Source organism: Oncorhynchus kisutch, unplaced genomic scaffold (genome assembly GCF_002021735.2).
Source record: "Oncorhynchus kisutch isolate 150728-3 unplaced genomic scaffold, Okis_V2 scaffold4040, whole genome shotgun sequence".
Lineage (NCBI taxonomy): Eukaryota > Metazoa > Chordata > Actinopteri > Salmoniformes > Salmonidae > Oncorhynchus > Oncorhynchus kisutch.
The window spans coordinates 140,001-163,303 of record NW_022265985.1 but is presented as its reverse complement, the minus strand read 5'-3'; the positions used below and the strand labels follow the sequence as shown (position 1 = coordinate 163,303).

Here is a 23,303-nt window from a genome sequence, read left to right as displayed (position 1 = left end):
GAGAGACAGAGAGAGAGAGACAGAGAGAGAGAGAGAGAGAGAGGGGAGAGAGAGACAGAGAGAAATAGATAAAGAGAGAGAATAGTAGGGACAGACAATGAATCCTGATTGGTGCATTAGGACCTCAATCGCTGTCCTCACCTTCACGGGAATCAACTACCAACTATTTCCTATAATTGTCTTCACATTCAGTGATATTCGATGATGATGCTAAGACAGAGAGAGAGAGAGAGAGAGAGAGACAGAGACAGACAGACAGAGAGAGACAGACAGAGAGAGAGAGACAGACAGAGAGAGAGAGAGAGAGAGAGAGAGAGAGAGAGAGAGAGAGAGAGAGACAGACAGACAGACAGACAGACAGACAGACAGACAGACAGACAGACAGACAGACAGACAGACAGACAGACAGACAGAAGAAGAAGCGAGACAGAGGACAGAACAGACAGGACAGAGAAGAGAGGACAGACAGAGAGAGAGAGAGACAGAGACAGACGACAAGAGAGAGACAGACAGAGAGAGAGAGACAGAGACAGACAAGAGAGAGACAGACAGAGAGAGAGAGACAGAGACAGACAGACAAGAGAGAGGACAGACAGAGACAGAGACAAATAAAACCCTCCAACCCAAAAAGGCCTGTGGTTGTTGATGGTATCCTCAATGAAATGATCAAATATACAGACAACAAATTCCAATTGGGCTATACTAAAACTCTTAACATCATCCTTAGCTCTGGCATCTTCCCCAATATTTGGAACCAAGGACTCATCACCCCGATCCACAAAAGTGGAGACAAATTTGACCCCAATAACTACTGTGGAATATGCGTCAACAGTAAACCTTGGGAAAATCCTCTGCATTATCATTAACAGCAGACTCGTACATTTCCTAAATGAAAACAATGTACTGAGCAAATTGGCTTTTTACCCAAATTACCGTACAACAGACCATGTATTCACCCTGCACACCCTAATTGACAACCAAACCAACCAAAACAAAGGCAAAGTCTTCTCATGCTTTGTTGATTTCAAAAAAGCCTTCGACTCAATTTGGCATGACGGTCTGCTATACAAACTGATGGAAAGTGGTGTTGGGGGTAAAACATACGACATTATAAAATCCATGTACACAAGAACAAGTGAAAGAGAAGGAGGACTCTACCTCTCTCAACATGGTTCCTCTTAGCTTGGTGGCCAGAGTCCAGGGTGGCCACATCTCCTTCTTTAGGACCGGGCACAGCACTGGGAGATAGACCCAACAGAGCATGGCTGGAGGACAGGCCGTTCTGCTGCCCGTCTGGAACACACAGTAGCACTTTACAGAGGAGGTGAACATATTTATTATGGATCCACATTACTACTCTACTCTGAAGCTACTCTTCCTGGGGTCCAGCATAATGAAGGCAGTTTATACCGTTTTAAAAACATGACAACACATAGTGGCTCGCCTGATGTCATACCTGACATTAAAGTGGATCTTTAATGACATTGACAGAGCAAAGAGACTGTTGCTTTCCCTGACTGGACTCATAATCTGGTTCCAGACGAAGCTGGAAAGACAGTGAAGATGAGCTGGGTTAGGGTTAGGGTACATACGGGTCCTGTCTGTAGAGTGTTCTGTGTGCTGGGTTAGGGTACATACGGGTCCTGTCTGTAGAGTGTTCTGTGTGCTGGGTTAGGGTACGGATCCAGTCTGTAGAGTATTCTGTGTGCTGGGTTAGGGTTAGGGTACGTACGGGTCCTGTCTGTAGAGTGTTCTGTGTGCTGGGTTAGGGTACGGGTCCTGTCTGTAGAGTGTTCTGTGTGCTGGGTTAGGGTTAGGGTACGTACGGGTCCTGTCTGCAGAGTGTTCTGTGTCCTGGGTTAGGGTACGGGTCCTGTCTGTAGAGTGTTCTGTGTGCTGGGTTAGGGTACATACGGGTCCTACAGAGTGTTCTGTGTGCTGGGTTAGGGTACATACGGGTCCTGTCTGTAGAGTGTTCTGTGTGCTGGGTTAGGGTACATACGGGTCCTGTCTGTAGAGTGTTCTGTGTGCTGGGTAGGGTACATACGGGTCCTGTCTGCAGAGTGTTCTGTGTGCTGGGTTAGGGTACGGGTCCTGTCTGTAGAGTGTTCTGTGTGCTGGGTTAGGGTACGGGTCCTGTCTGTAGAGTGTTCTGTGTGCTGGGTTAGGGTACGTACGGGTCCTGTCTGCAGAGTGTTCTGTGTGTACTGGGGAGCTGGAGATGCTGCTGCTGTGACGAGAGGACAGGTGACTCCCAGACCTCCTCCCGTCCTCCAGAGAGGGAGACGGACTGTCCCGAACACGCTCCTAGAATGAAGAACAACACCATAGTGAGTGGAAACACATGTCAACATCAATGAATATTTTAGAATAATAATCACAGTGTCCAGGAATGTTTTGATGGGATGCTCTCATGGCTTGAAAGGAAACTTCTGGCATAATATCATGAGACCATCCAGTCTACCTTTATAACAGGTGGCCGTAGCATAATGTACTACAGTACCCCATAATGCTCTGACCTACCTTTATAACACAGGTGACTATGCTAACATACCTTTATAACACCGGTGGCCATGCTAACATACCTTTATAACGGAGGTGGCCATGCTAACATACCTTTATAACACCGGTGGCCATGCTAACATACCTTTATAACGGAGGTGGCCATGCTAACATACCTTTATAACACCGGTGACCATGCTAACATACCTTTATAACACCGGTGACCATGCTAACATACCTTTATAACGTAGGTGGCCATGCTAACATACCTTTATAACACCGGTGACCATGCTAACATACCTTTATAACGGAGGTGGCCATGCTAACATACCTTTATAACACCGGTTACCATGCTAACATACCTTTATAACACCGGTGGCCATGCTAACATACCTTTATAACGGAGGTGGCCATGCTAACATACCTTTATAACGGAGGTGACCATGCTAACATACCTTTATAACGGAGGTGACCATGCTAACATACCTTTATAACGGAGGTGACCATGCTAACATACCTTTACAACACAGGTGACCATGCTAACATACCTTTACAACACAGGTGACCATGCTAACATACCTTCATAACGGAGGTGACCATGCTAACATACCTTTACAACACAGGTGACCATGCTAACATACCTTTATAACGGAGGTGGCCATGCTAACATACCTTTATAACGGAGGTGACCATGCTAACATACCTTTATAACGGAGGTGACCATGCTAACATACCTTTATAACGGAGGTGACCATGCTAACATACCTTTACAACACAGGTGACCATGCTAACATACCTTCATAACGGAGGTGACCATGCTAACATACCTTCATAAAGGAAGTGGCCATGCTAACATACAGTGCCTTGCGAAAGTATTCGGCCCCCTTGAACTTTGCGACCTTTTGCCACATTTCAGGCTTCAAACATAAAGATATAAAACTGTATTTTTTTGTGAAGAATCAACAACAAGTGGGACACTTCTTCACAACAGTATCTCGGACCTGCCTGGTGTGTTCCTTGTTCTTCATGATGCTCTCTGCGCTTTTAACGGACCTCTGAGACTATCACAGTGCAGGTGCATTTATACGGAGACTTGATTACACACAGGTGGATTGGATTGGATTTATCATCATTAGTCATTTAGGTCAACATTGGATCATTCAGAGATCCTCACTGAACTTCTGGAGAGAGTTTGCTGCACTGAAAGTAAAGGGGCTGAATAATTTTGCACGCCCAATTTTTCAGTTTTTGATTTGTAAAAAAAGTTTGAAATATCCAATAAATGTCGTTCCACTTCATGATTGTGTCCCACTTGTTGTTGATTCTTCACAAAAATACAGTTTTATATCTTTATGTTTGAAGCCTGAAATGTGGCAAAAGGTCGCAAAGTTCAAGGGGGCCGAATACTTTCGCAAGGCACTGTACCTTTATAACGGAAGTGGCCATGCTAACATACCTTTATAACGGAGGTGACCTCCATGCTAACATACCTTTATAACGGAGATGACCTCCATGCTAACATACCTTTATAACGGAGGTGACCATGCGGCCGCGGGAGGAGAGGGTAGAGTGGTGGACCTGGGCAGCAGAGGCCATGCTGGCTAACGTGTTGAGGTGGTTCATCTGACTCATTGCCATGGAGACGGAGGCGGGGGCCATACTGACAGGGATCAGGGGTGTGACATCATCATGAACGGGAGGTGTTCCAGACCTGAGAGAGGGAGGGAGGGAGGGAGGGAAAGGGAGAGAGGAAAGGGAGAGAGGAAAAGGGGGAGGGAGGGAAAGGGGGGAGGAGGGAGGGAGGGGGGGAGGAGGGAGGGAGGGAGGGGGGAGGGAAAGGGGGGAGGAGGGGGGGGGGGAAGGAGAGAGGAAAAGAGGGAGGGAGGGAGGGAGGGAGGGAGGGAGGGAGGGAGGGAGGGAGGGAGGGAGGGAGGGAGGGAGGGAGGGAGGGAGGGAGGGAGGGAGGGAGGGAAGGAAAGGGGGCGAGAAAGAGAGAGATGGTTTTCTATTCAGCTTTGTGGCAGCATAGCATACATTAGAAGGTGGAGTGTAAACCTTTATATCGTCACACTCAGGACACTAGACCAAACAGAATGCTGTTTGACTTGTGAAACCAGGTTTCCAGAGCAACATTTGTGATGCTCAACATCCCAAAACCGAACATCTCTGGGGACATGAAACGCTTGAACAAACAAGGGGAAGAAACATGTCAACAAAGAGTGGAAGGTCATATAACAACATCTGAGATGGACTCTTTGTAACAGCCAATCACAGTACAGAAAATACATCACACTCAATCTCCATGACACTTTACTTTTTTTTTTGTCTTCTGGGTGAAATCACTAAAAAGACTCTTTGTTGATGATCCAGAAATAGACACACAGTTCCATTTTGCTGTCCCTCTGTCATACTCTGAGTGAAGAGGAGAGGAAGAGGAGGAAGAGGTGGAAGAGGAGGAGGAGAAGGAGGAAGAGGAGGAGGAAGATGATGATGAAGAGGAGGAGGGGAGAATAAGGAGGAGGAATAGGAGAATAAAGAGGAGAAGGAGGAGAGGAGGAGGTGGAAGAGGAGGAGGAAGATGATGATGAAGAGGAGGAGGAGGGGGAGAATAAGGAGGAGGGGAGAATAAAGAGAAGGAGGAGGTGGAAGAGGAGGAGGAGAAGGAAGAGAAGGAGGAAGAGGAGGAGGAAGATGATGATGAAGAGGAGGAGTAGGGGGAGAATAAGGAGGAGGAAGGGGAGAATAAAGAGGAGAAGGAGGAGAGGAGGAGGTGGAAGAGGAGGAGGAGAGGAGGAGGAGAGGAGGAGGTGGAAGAGGAGGAGGAGAAGGAAGAGAATGAGGAAGATGATGATGAGGATGAGGAGGAGGGGGAGAATAAGGAGGAGGAAGGGGAGAATAAAGAGGAGAAGGAGGAGAGGAGGAGGTGGAAGAGGAGGAGGAGAGGAGAAGGAGGAGAGGAGGAGGTGGAAGAGGAGGAGGAGAGGAGGAGGTGGAAGAGGAGGAGGAGAGGAAGGGTGTCTGAGAATAAAGGTTATTAGCTCTTCCACTTCACATTCTGACATGTATTATTCTGAATATAAAGCTTAAAGATGTTCAAATGAGAAGTTGTCTGTGAGGAGCTTTAGGACCTTTACTAGACACTGGAACATGAAAAGAAATAAAAGTGACTAATTAGACTGAATTGACTGATTGGACGATTAGGACCTTGGTGGTGATTGGACGATGTGGGAAAAACAAGACACTTTTCCTTCCACTGGTATTATGTTAGCAGACGACTAGAGATGTTAGATGTTAGTAGACTACTAGAGATGTTAGATGTTAGCAGACGACTAGAGATGTTAGATGTTAGCAGACGACTAGGGATGTTAGATGTTAGCAGACTACTACAGAGATGTTAGATGCTAGCAGACGACTAGAGATATTAGATGTTAGCAGACGACTAGAGATGTTAGATGTTAGCAGACGACTAGGGATGTTAGATGTTAGCAGACTACTACAGAGATGTTAGATGTTAGCAGACGACTAGAGATGTTAGCAGACGACTAGAGATGTTAGATGTTAGCAGACGACTAGAGATGTTAGATGTTAGTAGATTACTAGAGATGTTAGATGTTAGCAGACTACTAGAGAGATGTTAGATGTTAGTAGACGACTAGAGATGTTGGCAGACGACTAGAGATGTTAGCAGACGACTAGAGATGTTAGATGTTAGCAGACGACTAGAGATGTTAGATGTTAGTAGACTACTAGAGATGTTAGATGTTAACAGACTACTAGAGAGATGTTAGATGTTAGCAGACGACTAGGGATGTTAGATGTTAGCAGACTACTACAGATATGTTAGATGTTAGCAGACAACTAGAGATGTTAGATGTTAGCAGATGACTAGAGATGTTAGATGTTAGTAGACAACTAGAGATGTTAGCAGACGACTAGAGATGTTAGATGTTAGCAGACGGCTAGAGATGTTAGATGTTAGCAGACTACTAGAGAGATGTTAGATGTTAGTAGACTACTAGAGAGATGTTAGATGTTAGCAGACTACTACAGAGATGTTAGATGTTAGCAGACGACTAGAGATGTTAGTTGTTAGCAGACAACTAGAGATGTTAGATGTTAGCAGATGACTAGAGATGTTAGATGTTAGTAGACAACTAGAGAGATGTTAGCAGACGACTAGAGATGTTAGATGTTAGTAGACTACTAGAGAGATGTTAGATGTTAGCAAACTACTACAGAGATGTTAGATGTTAGCAGACGACTAGAGATGTTAGTTGTTAGCAGACGACTAGAGATGTTAGATGTTAGCAAACGAATAGAGATGTTAGATGTTAGTAGACTACAAAAGATGTTAGATGTTAGCAGACGACTAGAGATGTTAGATGTTAGCAGACTACTAGAGAGATGTTAGATGTTAGCAGACGACTAGAGATGTTAGATGTTAGCAGACTACTACAGAGATGTTAGATGTTAGTAGGCGACTAGATATGTTAGATGTTAGCAGACTACTACAGAGATGTTAGATGTTAGTAGACTACTAGAGATGTTAGATGTTAGCAGACTACTAGAGAGATGTTAGATGTTAGTAGACGACTAGAGATGTTAGATGTTAGCAGACTACTAGAGAGATGTTAGATGTTAGCAGACTACTAGAGATGTTAGATGTCAGCAGACTACTAGAGATGTTAGATGTTAGCAGACGACTAGAGATGTTAGATGTTAGCAGACTACTACAGAGATGTTAGATGTTAGTAGACGACTAGAGATGTTAGATGTTAGCAGACTACTACAGAGATGTTAGATGTTAGCAGACGACTAGAGATGTTAGATGTTAGCAGACTACTACAGAGATGTTAGATGTTAGTAGGCGACTAGAGATGTTAGATGTTAGCAGACTACTACAGAGATGTTAGATGTTAGTAGACTACTAGAGATGTTAGATGTTAGCAGACTACTAGAGAGATGTTAGATGTTAGTAGACGACTAGAGATGTTAGATGTTAGCAGACTACTAGAGAGATGTTAGATGTTAGCAGACTACTAGAGATGTTAGATGTCAGCAGACTACTAGAGATGTTAGATGTCAGCAGACTACTAGAGATGTTAGATGTTAGCAGACGACTAGAGATGTTAGATGTTAGCAGACTACTACAGAGATGTTAGATGTTAGTAGACGACTAGAGATGTTAGATGTTAGTAGACTACTAGAGATGTTAGATGTTAGCAGACGACTAGAGATGTTAGATGTTAGCAGACTACTAGAGAGATTAGATGTTAGCAGACTACTACAGAGATGTTAGATGTTAGTAGACGACTAGAGATGTTAGATGTTAGCAGACTACTACAGAGATGTTAGATGTTAGCAGACGACTAGAGATGTTAGATGTTAGCAGACTACTACAGAGATGTTAGATGTTAGTAGGCGACTAGAGATGTTAGATGTTAGCAGACTACTACAGAGATGTTAGATGTTAGTAGACTACTAGAGATGTTAGATGTTAGCAGACTACTAGAGAGATGTTAGATGTTAGTAGACGACTAGAGATGTTAGATGTTAGCAGACTACTAGAGAGATGTTAGATGTTAGCAGACTACTAGAGATGTTAGATGTCAGCAGACTACTAGAGATGTTAGATGTTAGCAGACGACTAGAGATGTTAGATGTTAGCAGACTACTACAGAGATGTTAGATGTTAGTAGACGACTAGAGATGTTAGATGTTAGTAGACTACTAGAGATGTTAGATGTTAGCAGACGACTAGAGATGTTAGATGTTAGCAGACTACTAGAGAGATGTTAGATGTTAGCAGACTACTAGAGAGATGTTAGCAGACTACTAGAGATGGTAGATGTTAGCAGACTACTTGAGAGATGTTAGATGTTAGCAGTCTAGTAGAGAGATGTTAGATGTTAGTAGACGACTAGAGATGTTAGATGTTAGCAGACTACTACAGAGATGTTAGATGTTAGTAGACGACTAGAGATGTTAGATGTTAGCAGACTACTACAGAGATGTTAGATGTTAGTAGACGACTAGAGAGATGTTAGCAGACTACTAGAGATGTTAGATGTTAGCAGAGTACTAGAGAGATGTTAGATGTTAGCAGACTACTAGAGAGGTTAGATGTTAGCAGACTACTACAGAGATGTTAGATGTTAGCAGACTACTACAGAGATGTTAGATGTTAGCAGACTACTACAGAGATGTTAGATGTTAGCAGACTACTACAGAGATGTTAGATGTTAGCAGACTACTACAGAGATGTTAGATGTTAGCAGACTACTACAGAGATGTTAGATGTTAGCAGACTACTACAGAGATGTTAGATGTTAGCAGACTACTACTAGAGATGTTAGATGTTAGCAGACTACTACTAGGGATGTTAGATGTTAGCAGACTACTACAGAGATGTTAGATGTTAGCAGACTACTACAGAGATGTTAGCATACTACTAGAGATGTTAGATGTTAGCAGACTACTAGAGATGTTAGATGTTAGCAGACTACTACAGAGATGTTAGATGTTAGCAGACTACTACAGAGATGTTAGATGTTAGCAGACTACTACAGAGATGTTAGATGTTAGCAGACTACTACAGAGATGTTAGCAGACTACTAGAGATGTTAGATGTTAGCAGACTACTACAGAGATGTTAGATGTTAGCAGACTACTAGAGATGTTAGATGTTAGCAGACTACTACAGAGATGTTAGATGTTAGCAGACTACTAGAGATGTTAGATGTTAGCAGACTACTACAGAGATGTTAGATGTTAGCAGACTACTACAGAGATGTTAGATGTTAGGAGACTACTACAGAGATGTTAGATGTTAGCAGACTACTACAGAGATGTTAGATGTTAGCAGACTACTACAGAGATGTTAGATGTTAGGAGACTACTACAGAGATGTTAGATGTTAGCAGACTACTACAGAGATGTTAGATGTTAGGAGACTACTACAGAGATGTTAGATGTTAGCAGACTACTACAGAGATGTTAGATGTTAGCAGACTACTACAGAGATGTTAGATGTTAGCAGACTACTACAGAGATGTTAGATGTTAGCAGACTACTACAGAGATGTTAGATGTTAGCAGACTACTACAGAGATGTTAGATGTTAGCAGACTACTACAGAGATGTTAGATGTTAGCAGACTACTACAGAGATGTTAGCAGACTACTACAGAGATGTTAGATGTTAGCAGACTACTACAGAGATGTTAGATGTTAGCAGACTACTACAGAGATGTTAGATGTTAGGAGACTACTACAGAGATGTTAGATGTTAGCAGACTACTACAGAGATGTTAGATGTTAGCAGACTACTACAGAGATGTTAGATGTTAGCAGACTACTACAGAGATGTTAGATGTTAGCAGACTACTACAGAGATGTTAGATGTTAGCAGACTACTACAGAGATGTTAGATGTTAGCAGACTACTACAGAGATGTTAGATGTTAGCAGACTACTACCAGAGATGTTAGATGTAGCAGACTACTACAGAGATCACTCAAAAGGAAGAAGCCACATGTTATAGTAAAAGTAAAATCAAAAGTCAAGACCAAAAAGATGCTGTGCTGGTTAATAGTATGTTTCCACATTCCTAATTATTATTCTGGTGGAGACGTGTTCATGATTTACACCAGACTTCTGTCTTCCTTCAACTGTCACTTATATCATGATGTCTGGAGGAGCTCAGTAGAAAGTGGTGACGACAAACAAACAGGCCTCAGAGAAGACTCCAGAACATTACCCCCTCTAACTGAAACACTACAGCGCTGTCAGGGTGTGTGTGTGTATGTGTGTGTGTGTGTGTGTGTGTGTGTGTGTGTGTGTGTGTGTGTGTGTATGTGTATGTGTGTGTGTGTGTGTGTGTGTGTGAATGTGTATGTGTACAGTGCCTTGAGAAAGTATTCGGCCCCCTTGAACTTTGCGACCTTTTGCCACATTTCAGGCTTCAAACATAAAGATATAAAACTGTATTTTTTTGTGAAGAATCAACAACAAGTGGGACACAATCATGAAGTGGAACGACATTTATTGGATATTTCAAACTTTTTTAACAAATCAAAAACTGAAAAATTGGGCGTGCAAAATTATTCAGCCCCTTTACTTTCAGTGCAGCAAACTCTCTCCAGAAGTTCAGTGAGGATCTCTGAATGATCCAATGTTGACCTAAATGACTAATGATGATAAATACAATCCACCTGTGTGTAATCAAGTCTCCGTATAAATGCACCTGCACTGTGATAGTCTCAGAGGTCCGTTAAAAGCGCAGAGAGCATCATGAAGAACAAGGAACACACCAGGCAGGTCCGAGATACTGTTGTGAAGAAGTTTAAAGCCGGATTTGGATACAAAAAGATTTCCCAAGCTTTAAACATCCCAAGGAGCACTGTGCAAGCAATAATATTGAAATGGAAGGAGTATCAGACCACTGCAAATCTCCCTCTAAACTTTCAGCTCATACAAGGAGAAGACTGATCAGAGATGCAGACAAGAGGCCCATGATCACTCTGGATGAACTGCAGAGATCTACAGCTAAGGTGGGAGACTCTGTCCATAGGACAACAATCAGTCGTATATTGCACAAATCTGGCCTTTATGGAAGAGTGGCAAGAAGAAAGCCATTTCTTAAAGATATCCATAAAAAGTGTTGTTTAAAGTTTGCCACAAGCCACCTGGGAGACACACCAAACATGTGGAAGAAGGTGCTCTGGTCAGATTAAACCAAAATTGAACTTTTTGGCAACAATGCAAAACGTTATGTTTGGCGTAAAAGCAACACAGCTCATCACCCTGAACACACCATCCCCACTGTCAAACATGGTGGTGGCAGCATCATGGTTTGGGCCTGCTTTTCTTTAGCAGGGACAGGGAAGATGGTTAAAATTGATGGGAAGATGGATGGAGCCAAATACAGGACCATTCTGGAAGAAACCTGATGGAGTCTTCAAAAGACCTGAGACTGGGACGGAGATTTGTCTTCCAACAAGACAATGATCCAAAACATAAAGCAAAATCTACAATGGAATGGTTCAAAAATAAACATATCCAGGTGTTAGAATGGCCAAGTCAAAGTCCAGACCTGAATCCAATCGAGAATCTGTGGAAAGAACTGAAAACTGCTGTTCACAAATGCTCTCCATCCAACCTCACTGAGCTCGAGCTGTTTTAGAACTGATAGAAGACATACCCCAAGTGACTTACAGCTGTAATCGCAGCAAAAGGTGGTGCTACAAAGTATTAACTTAAGGGGGCTGAATAATTTTGCACGCCCAATTTTTCAGTTTTTGATTTGTTAAAAAAGTTTGAAATATCCAATAAATGTCATTCCACTTCATGATTGTGTCCCACTTGTTGTTTATTCTTCACAAAAAAATACAGTTTTATATCTTTATGTTTGAAGCCTGGAATGTGGCAAAAGGTCGCAAAGTTCAAGGGGGCCGAATACTTTCGCAAGGCACTGTATGTGTATGTGTGTGTGTGTATGTGTATGTGTATGTGTGTGTATGTGTATGTGTGTGTGTGTGTGTGTGTGTGTGTGTGTGTGTGTGTGTGTGTGTGTGTGTGTGTGTGTGTGTGTGTGTGTGTGTGTGTCTGTGTGTGTGTGTTTTGACCGAAGCCAAACTCTGGTCAGAAGAACCACTCCATCAGTTGTGGGGCTCTGAAGACTGAGACTATGACGGTGTGTCTCAGCTACCACAGAGCTACAGTCTGTCTGTGACGGGACAGACTGAGACTATGACGGTGTGTCTCAGCTACCACAGAGCTACAGTCTGTCTGTGACGGGACAGACTGAGACTATGACGGTGTGTCTCAGCTACCACAGAGCTACCGTCTGTCTCTGAAACACAAGGAAAACAACTATCCACAATGAAGCTTCATTTAGAAGAACAGAAATAGCAGACGTCGAGGACATGGTTTGGGCAGGTTACAGTGTTGTATGTGCTGGATTTTGTACAATACAATACCTAAACCTACATAGGAAATGCATAATATACACAATGACACCAGACTATTGTGTGAGCTTTTGCTCATTTCAAATTCAAATAGAGAAACAGCTAGAAAATAAAAGCCAGTCAAACAAGACCCTTGTGTATCATCAGACCCACTATTTCACCCCTGTGTATCATCAGACCCACTATTTCACCCCTGTGTATCATCAGACCCACTATTTCACCCCTGTGTATCATCAGATCCACAATTTCACCCCTGTGTATCATCAGATCCACAATTTCACCCCTGTGTATCATCAGATCCACTATTTCACCCCTGTGGTATCATCAGATCCACTATTTCACCCCTGTGTATCATCAGATCCACTATTTCACCCCTGTGTATCATCAGACCCACTATTTCACCCCTGTGTATCATCAGATCCACTATTTCACCCCTGTGTATCATCAGATCCACTATTTCACCCCTGTGTATCATCAGATCCACTATTTCACCCCTGTGTATCATCAGATCCACTATTTCACCCCTGTGTATCATCAGACCCACTATTTCACCCCTGTGTATCATCAGATCCACAATTTCACCCCTGTGTATCATCAGACCCACTATTTCACCCCTGTGTATCATCAGACCCACTATTTCACCCCTGTGTATCATCAGATCCACTATTTCACCCCTGTGTATCATCAGACCCACTATTTCACCCCTGTGTATCATCAGATCCACTATTTCACCCCTGTGTATCATCAGATCCACTATTTCACCCCTGTGTATCATCAGACCCACTATTTCACCCCTGTGTATCATCAGATCCACTATTTCACCCCTGTGTATCATCAGACCCACTATTTCACCCCTGTGTATCATCAGACCCACTATTTCACCCCTGTGTATCATCAGATCCACTATTTCACCCCTGTGTATCATCAGACCCACTATTTCACCCCTGTGTATCATCAGATCCACTATTTCACCCCTGTGTATCATCAGACCCACTATTTCACCCCTGTGTATCATCAGATCCACTATTTCACCCCTGTGTATCATCAGACCCACTATTTCACCCCTGTGTATCATCAGACCCACTATTTCACCCCTGTGTATCATCAGACCCACTATTTCACCCCTGTGTATCATCATACCCACTATTTCACCCCTGTGTATCATCAGATCCACTATTTCACCCCTGTGTATCATCAGATCCACTATTTCACCCCTGTGTATCATCAGATCCACTATTTCACCCCTGTGTATAATCAGACCCACTATTTCACCCCTGTGTATCATCAGATCCACTATTTCACCCCTGTGTATCATCAGACCCACTATTTCACCCCTGTGTATCATCAGACCCACTATTTCACCCCTGTGTATCATCAGACCCACTATTTCACCCCTGTGTATCATCAGATCCACTATTTCACCCATGTGTATCATCAGACCCACTATTTCACCCCTGTGTATCATCAGACCACTATTTCACCCCTGTGTATCATCAGACCCACTATTTCACCCCTGTGTATCATCAGACCCCACTATTCACCCCCTGTGTATCATCAGACCCACTATTTCACCCCTGTGTATCATCAGATCCACTATTTCACCCCTGTGTATCATCAGATCCACTATTTCACCCCTGTGTATCATCAGATCCACTATTTCACCCCTGTGTATCATCAGACTCCACTATTTCATCCCTGTGTATCATCAGACCCACTATTTCATCCCTGTGTATCATCAGACCCACTATTTCACCCCTGTGTATCATCAGACCCACTATTTCATCCCTGTGTATCATCAGATCCACTATTTCACCCCTGTGTATCATCAGATCCACTATTTCACCCCTGTGTATCATCAGATCCACTATTTCATCCCTGTGTATCATCAGATCCACTATTTCACCCCTGTGTATCATCAGATCCACTATTTCACCCCTGTGTATCATCAGACCCACTATTACCCCCCTGTGTATCATCAGATCCACTATTTCCACCCCTGTGTATCATCAGACCCACTATTTCACCCCTGTGTATCAGACCCACTATTTCAGCCCTGTGTATCAGACCCACTATTTCACCCCTGTGTATCATCAGACCCACTATTTCAGCCCTGTGTATCAGATCCACTATTTCAGCCCTGTGTATCATCAGACCCACTATTTCAGCCCTGTGTATCAGACCCACTATTTCACCCCTGTGTATCATCAGACCCACTATTTCACCCCTGTGTATCAGACCCACTATTTCACCCCTGTGTATAATCAGACCCACTATTTCAGCCCTGTGTATCAGACCCACTATTTCAGCCCTGTGTATCAGACCCACTATTTCAGCCCTGTGTATCAGACCCACTATTTCAGCCCTGTGTATCAGACCCACTATTTAACCCCTGTGTATCAGACCCACTATTTCACCCCTGTGTATCAGACCCACTATTTCACCCCTGTGTATCATCAGACCCACTATTTCACCCCTGTGTATCAGACCCACCATTTCATCCCTGTGTATCAGACCCACCATTTCATCCCTGTGTATCAGACCCACCATTTCATCCCTGTGTATCAGACCCACCATTTCATCCCTGTGTATCAGACCCACTATTTCATCCCTGTGTATCAGACCCACCATTTCATCCCTGTGTATCAGACCCACCATTTCATCCCTGTGTATCAGACCCACCATTTCATCCCTGTGTATCAGACCCACCATTTCATCCCTGTGTATCAGACCCACCATTTCATCCCTGTGTATCAGACCCACCATTTCATCCCTGTGTATCAGACCCACCATTTCATCCCTGTGTATCAGACCCACCATTTCATCCCTGTGTATCAGACCCACCATTTCATCCCTGTGTATCAGACCCACTATTTCAGCCCTGTGTATCAGACCCACTATTTCAGCCCTGTGTATCAGACCCACCATTTCATCCCTGTGTATCAGACCCACTATTTCAGCCCTGTGTATCATCAGACCCACTATTTCAGCCCTGTGTATCAGACCCACTATTTCACCCCTGTGTATCATCAGACCCACTATTTCACCCCTGTGTATCAGACCCACTATTTCACCCCTGTGTATAATCAGACCCACTATTCAGCCCTGTGTATCAGACCCACTATTTCAGCCCTGTGTATCAGACCCACTATTTCAGCCCCTGTGTATCAGACCCACTATTTCACCCCTGTGTATCAGACCCACTATTTCACCCCTGTGTATCAGACCCACTATTTCACCCCTGTGTATCATCAGACCCACTATTTCACCCCTGTGTATCAGACCCACCATTTTCATCCCTGTGTATCAGACCCACCATTTCATCCCTGTGTATCAGACCCACCATTTCATCCCTGTGTAATCAGACCCACCATTTCATCCCTGTGTATCAGACCCACTATTTCATCCCTGTGTATCAGACCCACCATTTCATCCCTGTGTATCAGACCCACCATTTCATCCCTGTGTATCAGACCCACCATTTCATCCTCCCCATTCTCCCTGTGTATCAGACCCACCATTTCATCCCTGTGTATCAGACCCACCATTTCATCCCTGTGTATCAGACCCACCATTTCATCCCTGTGTATCAGACCCACCATTTCATCCCTGTGTATCAGACCCACCATTTCATCCCTGTGTATCAGACCCACCATTTCATCCCTGTGTATCAGACCCACCATTTCATCCCTGTGTATCAGACCCACCATTTCACCCCTGTGTATCAGACCCACTATTTCACCCCTGTGTATCAGACCCACTATTTCACCCCTGTGTATCATCAGACCCACTATTTCACCCCTGTGTATCAGACCCACCATTTCATCCCTGTGTATCAGACCCACCATTTCATCCCTGTGTATCAGACCCACCATTTCATCCCTGTGTATCAGACCCACCATTTCATCCCTGTGTATCAGACCCACTATTTCATCCCTGTGTATCAGACCCACCATTTCATCCCTGTGTATCAGACCCACCATTCATCCCTGTGTATCAGACCCACCATTTCATCCCTGTGTATCAGACCCACCATTTCATCCCTGTGTATCAGACCCACCATTTCATCCCTGTGTATCAGACCCACCATTTCATCCCTGTGTATCAGACCCACCATTTCATCCCTGTGTATCAGACCCACCATTTCATCCCTGTGTATCAGACCCACCCATTTCATCCCTGTGTATCAGACCACCATTTCATCCCTGTGTATCAGACCCACTATTTCAGCCCTGTGTATCAGACCCACTATTTCACCCCTGTGTATCATCAGACCCACTATTTCACCCCTGTGTATCAGACCCACTATTTCACCCCTGTGTATAATCAGACCCACTATTTCAGCCCTGTGTATCAGACCCACTATTTCAGCCCTGTGTATCAGACCCACTATTTCAGCCCTGTGTATCAGACCCACTATTTCAGCCCTGTGTATCAGACCCACTATTTCAGCCCTGTGTATCAGACCCACTATTTCAGCCCTGTGTATCAGACCCACTCTTTCACCCCTGTGTATCAGACCCACTATTTCACCCCTGTGTATCAGACCCACTATTTCACCCCTGTGTATCATCAGGACCCACTATTTCACCCCTGTGTATCAGACCCACCATTTCATCCATGTGTATCAGACCCACCATTTCATCCCTGTGTATCAGACCCACCATTTCATCCCTGTGTATCAGACCCACCATTTCATCCCTTGTGTATCAGACCCACTATTTCATCCCTGTGTATCAGACCCACCATTTCATCCCTGTGTATCAGACCCACCATTTCATCCCTGTGTATCAGACCCACCATTTCATCCCTGTGTATCAGACCCACCATTCATCCCTGTTACCATCCCTGTGTATCAGACCCACCATTTCATCCCTGTGTATCAGACCCACCATTTCATCCCTGTGTATCAGACCCCACCATTTCATCCCTGTGTATCAGACCCACCATTTCATCCCTGTGTATCAGACCCACCATTTTCATCCCTGTGTATTCAGACCCACCATTTCATCCCTGTGTATCAGACCCACCATTCATCCCTGTGTATCAGACCCACCATTTCATCCCTGTGTATCAGACCCACCATTTCATCCCTGTGTATCAGACCCACCATTTCATCCCTGTGTATCAGACCCACCATTTCATCCCTGTGTATCAGACCCACCATTTCATCCCTGTGTATCAGACCCACCATTTTCATCCCTGTGTATCAGACCCACCATTTCATCCCTGTGTATCAGACCCACCATTTCATCCCTGTGTATCAGACCCACCATTTCATCCCTGTGTATCAGACCCACCATTTCATCCCTGTGTATCAGACCCACCATTTCATCCCTGTGTATCAGACCCACCATTTCATCCCTGTGTATCAGACCCACCATTTCATCCCTGTGTATCAGACCCCACCATTTCATCCCTGTGTATCAGACCCACCATTTCATCCCTGTGTATCAGACCCACCATTTCATCCCTGTGTATCAGACCCACCATTTCATCCCTGTGTATCAGACCCACCATTTCATTCCTGTGTATCAGACCCACCATTTCATCCCTGTGTATCAGACCCACCATTTCATCCCTGTGTATCAGACCCACCATTTCATCCCTGTGTATCAGACCCACCATTTCATCCCTGTGTATCAGACCCACCATTTCATCCCTGTGTATCAGACCCACCATTTCATCCCTGTGTATCAGACCCACCATTTCATCCCTGTGTATCAGACCCACCATTTCATTCCTGTGTATCAGACCCACTATTTCATCCCTGTGTATCAGACCCACCATTTCATTCCTGTGTATCAGACCCACTATTTCATCCCTGTGTGCTGTTGAAATGTAACTGTTTATAGATGCATAAACCAATCCACATGGGAGAGAAGGGAACAATCTAAATATTGAACATTCAAGAAAACAAAACCCAAAATAAAACAATAGAAGCAGGAAGCGAAACAAAAGAGAGCTAATGACGGCTCTGTCGCCGTGCCAACGGAACGCTGAGTAATTCCAAACACAAAGACAATAAACTTGGACCGAATTCCACACAATGTCCCAAATATAATAGAATGTGTGCAAACAAAAAGAAGTCCCCAAAGAAGAGATGGAAACAGAAAGACATTTGAAAAAGGAAAAGCTTTTACTAAATTAGGTGGATTACACAGATTACACAGATATATATATGTACAGTGGTTCATCTGGACGCCTTTTGCAATTTACCCTTCCTCACCCCCCCTCCATCCCTTCCTCACCCCCCCTCCATCCCTCCCTCACCCCCCCTCCATCCCTTCCTCACCCCCCTCCATCCCTCCCTCACCCCCCCTTCATCCCTTCCTCACCCCCCCCTCCATCCCTTCCTCACCCCACTCCATCCCTTCCTCACCCCCCTCCATCCCTTCCTCACCCCCCCTCCATCCCTTCCTCACCCCCCCTCCATCCCTTCCTCACCCTCCCTCCCACCTCCCTCACCCCCATCCCTCCCTCACCCCCCCTCCATCCCTTCCTCACCCTCCCTCCCACCTCCCTCACCCCCCATCCCTTCCTCACCCTCCCTCCCTCACCCCCCCTCCATCCCTTCCTCGCCTCGCCCCCCCTCCCTCACTCCCTCACTCCCTCACTCCCTCACTCTCCCTTCCTCACCCTCCCTTCCTCACCCCCCTCCATCCCTTCCTCACCCCCCCTCCCTTCCCTCCCCTCCATCCCTTCCTCACCCTCCCTCCCTCCCTCTCCCTTCCTCACCCTCTCCATCCCTTCCTCACCCTCCCTCCCTCTCCCTTTCTCACCCCTCCCTCCCTCACTCACTCTCCATTCCTCACCCCCCCTCCCTCCCTCACCCCTCCCTCCCTCCCTCACTCTCCCTTCCTCACCCCCCATCCCTTCCTCACCCTCCCTCCCTCCCTCCCTCAACCCAACCAGAAATAGAAACAAAAGATGTCCTCCTGAATGGAAGGAGCTGAACGGATGTTGGAGGAATGGAGGAATTGGTTATTGGTTGCTAATTACATTATATATTTTCTTCATGTCTGGCCTAGCCTTGAAACTTCAGCATAATCCCTAACAAAGGTCGCCATGGTTGCTCATCTAAGAAAAAAAGAAAAAAATAACTTACAGAACAGAAATACAGACAATGACAATAATGTTTTAAAAAACTACAAAAACGTTTATGATCCAAACTCTGTCAGGTTGGATGGGGAGCGTCGCTGCACAGCTACTTTCAGGTCTCTCCAGAGACGTTCGATCAGGTTCAAGTCCGGGCTCTGGCTGGGCCACTAAAGGACATTCAGAGACTTGTCCCAAAGCCACTCCTGCGTTGTCTTGGCTGTGTGCTTTAGGATCGTTGTCCTGTTGGAAGGTGAACCTTCGCCCCAGTCTGAGGTCATGAGCACACTTCATCAAGGATCTCTCTGTACTTGTCATCTTTCCTTCGATCCTGACTAGTTTTCCAGTCCCTGCCACTGAAAAACATCCCCACAGCATGACGCTACCACCACCATGCTTCACCGTATGGATGGTGCCAGGTTTCCTCCAGAAGCGACACTTGGCATTCAGGCCAAAGAGTTCACTCATGGTTTCATCAGACCAGAGAATCTTGTTTCTCATGGTCTGAGTGTCCTTTAGGTGCGTTTTGGCAAACTCCAAGCGGGCTGTCATGTGCCTTTTGCTGAGGAGTGGCTTCTGTCTGGCCAGTCGACCATAAAGGCCTGATTGGTGGAGGGCTGCAAAGATGGTTGTCCTTCTGGAAGGTTCTCCCATCTCCACAGAGGAACTCTGAAGTTCTGTCAGAGTGACCATTGGGTTCTTGGTCCCCTTCATGCGTCTCATAGCAAAGGGTCTGAATACTTACAGTACCAGTCAAAAGTTTGGACACACCTACCCCAGTTTAAAAATATATATATTTCCTATTTTCTACATTGTAGAATAATAGCGAAGACATCAAAACTATGAAATAACACATATGGAATCATCTAGTAAACCAAAAAGTGTTAAACAAATCAAAATATATTTTATAGAGGAGCCACCCTTTGCCTTGATGACAGCTTTGCACACTCTTGGCATACTCTCAACCAGCTTCATGAGGTAGTCACCTGGAATGCATTTCCACTAACAGGTGTGCCTTGTTAAAAGTTCATTTGTGGAATTTTTTTCCATTCTTAATGTGTTTGAGCCAATCAGTTGTGTTGTGGCCAGGTAGGGTTGGTATACAGAAGACAGCCCCATTTGGTAAAAGACCAAGCACATATTATGGCAAGAACAGCTCAAATAAGCAAAGAGAAATGACAGTCCATCATTACTTTAAGACATGAAGGTCAGTCAATACATAACATTTCAAGAACTTTGAACGTTTCTTCAAGTGCAGTCGCAAAAACCATCAAGTGCTATGATGAAACTGGCTCTCATGAGGACCGCCACAGGAAAGGAAGACCCAGAGTTACCTCCGCTGCAGAAGATAAGTTCATTTGAGTTACAAGCCTCAGAAATTGCAGCCCAAATAAATACTTTGCAGAGTTCAAGTAACAGACACATCTCAACATCAACTGTTCAGAGGAGACTGTGTGAATCAGGTTTCATGGTCAAATGTCTGCAAAGAAGCCACTACTAAAGGGCACCAATAAGAAGAAGAGACTCGCTTGAGCCAAGAAACACGAGCAATGAGGCCAAATTTGAGATTTTTGGTTCCAACTGCCGTGTCTTTGTGGAACAGATGATATCCGCATGTGTGGTTCCCACCGTGAAGCATGGAGGAGGAGGTGTGATGGTGTGAGGGTGCTTTGCTGGTGACACTGATTTATTTGGCTACTACTACAGCATTATGCAGCGATACGCCATCCCATCTGGTTTGCGCTTAGTGGTACTTTCATTTGTTTTTCAACAGGACAATGACCCAACACACCTCCAGGCTGTGTAAGGGCTATTTGACCAAGAAGGAGAGTGATGGAGTGCTGCATCAGATGACCTGGCCTCCACAATCACGCAACCTCAACCCAATTGAGATTGTTTGGGATGAGTTGGACCGCAGAGTGAAGGAAAAGCAGCCAACAAGTGCTCAGCATATGTGGGAACTCCTTCAAGACTGTTGGAAAAGCATTCCAGGTGAAGCTGGTTGAGAGAATGCCAAGAGTGTGCAAAGCAGTCATCAAGGCAAAGGGTGGCTCCTTTGAAGAATCTAAAATATATTTGGATTTGTTTAACACTTTTTTTGGTTACTACATGATTACATATGTGTTATTTCATAGTTTTGATGTCTTCACTATTTGTCTAAAATGTAGAAAATAGTTTAAAAAATAAAGAAAAACCCTTGAATGAGTAGGTGCGTCCAAACTTTTGACTGGTACTGTATGTAAATAAGGTATTTCTGTTTTTAATTTGTTATACATTTTCAGAAATGTCTAAAAACCTGTTTTCGCTTTGTCATTATGGGATATTGTGTGTAGATTGATGAGAGAAAAAAAAACGATTTAATCCATTTCAGAAACAGGCTGTAACGTAGCAAAATGTGGGAAAAGGGAAGGGGTCTGAATACTTTCTGAATGCTCTGTACAAAACCTGGTATGTATGTTGTAGATTTCCTAAAGAAACCTCAGCGTTTGACTGGTGATGGCCTTCTCTTTCACACATTAAGGTGCTAATGGCTGCTCAGTTCATGTAGTTCATGTGTTGTGTGTATGAAGGTGCGTGTGAGTGTGTGTGTGTGTGAGTGTGTAAGAATGTGTGTGTGTGTGTGTGTGTGAGAGTGAGAGAGAGAGTGTGTGTGTGTGTGTGTGTGTGTGTGTGTGTGTGTGTGTGTGTGTGTGTGTGTGTGTGAGAGTGAGAGAGAGAGTGTGTGTGTGTGTGTGTGTGTGTGTGTGTGTGTGTGTGTGTGTGTGTGTGTGTGTGTGTGTGTGTGTGTGTTTGTAGCGATTTAGACATCCGTGAGGAGGAAGTGGCTTCATGGAAAAACAGGCCAAATGCTTTGTGTTTGTTCATTGTGCAGCTCACCCTATAATTAAACAACGGTTAACGTTTAACATTGTTTTATCGCTTATGGTAACGACACAAACAAAACACACACAACAGGAGGCTGCTGAGAGGAGGACGGTTTGCTCTCTGCAGCAGACAGACAGAATGGTGTGATATTTGATCCAGTGGAGGCTGCTGAGAGGAGGACGGTTTGCTCTCTGCAGCAGACAGACAGAATGGTGTGATATTTGATCCAGTGGAGGCTGCTGAGAGGAGGACGGTTTGCTCTCTGCAGCAGACACAGACAGAATGGTGTGATATTTGATCCAGTGGAGGCTGCTGAGAGGAGGACGGTTTGCTCTCTGCAGCAGACACAGACAGAATGGTGTGATATTTGATCCAGTGGAGGCTGCTGAGAGGAGGACGGCTCATCATAATGTCTGGAACGGAGCGAATGGAATGTTATCAAACACCTGGAAACCATGGAAACCATGTGTTTGGTGTATTTGATACCATTCCACTGATTCAGATCCAGTCATTACCACGAACCTGGCCTCCCCAATTAAGGTGTCACCAACCTCCTGTGACACACAGGTGGTAGTGGGGTAGAACCATCAACACAGGTGGTAGTGGGGCAGAACCATCAACACAGGTGGTCGTGGGGCAGAACCATCAACACACGTGGTAGTGGGGCAGAACCATCAACACAGGTGGTAGTGGGGCAGAACCATCAACACAGGTGGTAGTGGGTCAGAACCATCAACACAGATGGTAGTGGGGCAGAACCATCAACACAGGTGGTAGTGGGGCAGAACCATCAACACAGGTGGTAGTGGGGCAGAACCATCAACACAGATGGTAGTGGGTCAGAACCATCAACACAGGTGGTAGTGGGGCAGAACC

The 23,303-nt window shown here is 44.8% G+C and overlaps 1 pseudogene; it reads right to left on the bottom strand.

Annotated features, from left to right (window-relative positions):
• The window catches only part of LOC116373410 (dachshund homolog 1-like), an 81,332-nt pseudogene that overhangs the window by 13,085 nt on the left and 44,944 nt on the right, over window positions 1–23,303 (bottom strand).